Raw genomic sequence first — 1,125 nt, forward strand, 5'->3', positions numbered from 1 at the left:
GCAAGGGAGGGCAAGGGAGGAAACAGGGAGGACACGAAAGACAGTGGAGGGCGTGTCTAGGGGTAAAGGGTAGACGAGATGTGGAGGGGAAGGGAGAGGGGTGAAGGTGGAGAGTAGAGGATGTGGGGTGGAGGAGGAGGAGGGGATGTGGAGGTATAGGAAAGGGAGAAAAAAGAGGGAGAGAGAAAGAGAGAGAAAGAGAGAGAGAGAGAGAGAGAGAGAAAGAGAGAGAGAGAGAGAGAGAGAGAGAGAGAGAGAGAGAGAGAGAGAGAGAGAGAGAGAGAGAGAGAGAGAGAGAGAGAGAGAGAGAGAGAGAGAGACGATTACCTATAGGGAGAATTGGCGAAATTGAAATAAAACGCCATAACGAGAGGAAAGTGGGGAGAGAAAGAGAGAGAGAGAGAGAGAGAGAGAGAGAGAGAGAGAGAGAGAGAGAGAGAGAGAGAGAGAGAGAGAGAGAGAGACATAGAGAGAGAGAGAGAAAGAGAGAAAGAGAGAGAGAGAGAGAGAGAGAGAGGAGAGAAGAGAGAGAGCGAAGAGAGAGAGCGAAGAGAGAGAGAGAGAGAGAGAGAGAGAGAGAGAGAGAGAGAGAGAGAGAGAGAGAGAGAGAGAGAGAGAGAGAGAGAGAGGATGGAAATTTGAGAGAAAAGGAATGAACGAATACGAAAGTGGATGATGAATATGGAAGAGATGCAATTGATAATCAAGGGGATAAAGGGAAGAACGAGAAAAATTTAAGGAAGCGAGTAGGAGGAGGAGGAGGAGAAGAGGAAGAAGAGGAAGAGGAGGAGGAGGACGAAGAGGAGGAGGCTGAGCAGGAGTTGGAAGGAGGGCAGGGGAAGAGAGGAAAGGGAACCGGAGGGGATGGGGAGAGGAAGAGTATTAGTGCGCTGCGAGTCGTTACTCCAACTCTCGTGGGCTGTACCTGTAAAGTCACAGCATTACCCATAGATCGGTTATATATATGAGCTCTGACCTCGCATCCGGGAAGGAAATAGCTGTCGATCACAAGTCCAACACGTGATCCAAAACCATGGCCAATAACACACAAGGTTCTAGACGTCTAATCTCTCAATTCCTGGCGGCACTCTTGACATATTTTGTCCTGGCTGACGTCATGTTCTC

Source organism: Oratosquilla oratoria, chromosome 4 (genome assembly GCF_046742065.1).
Source record: "Oratosquilla oratoria isolate Oo_2021 chromosome 4, ASM4674206v1, whole genome shotgun sequence".
Lineage (NCBI taxonomy): Eukaryota > Metazoa > Arthropoda > Malacostraca > Stomatopoda > Squillidae > Oratosquilla > Oratosquilla oratoria.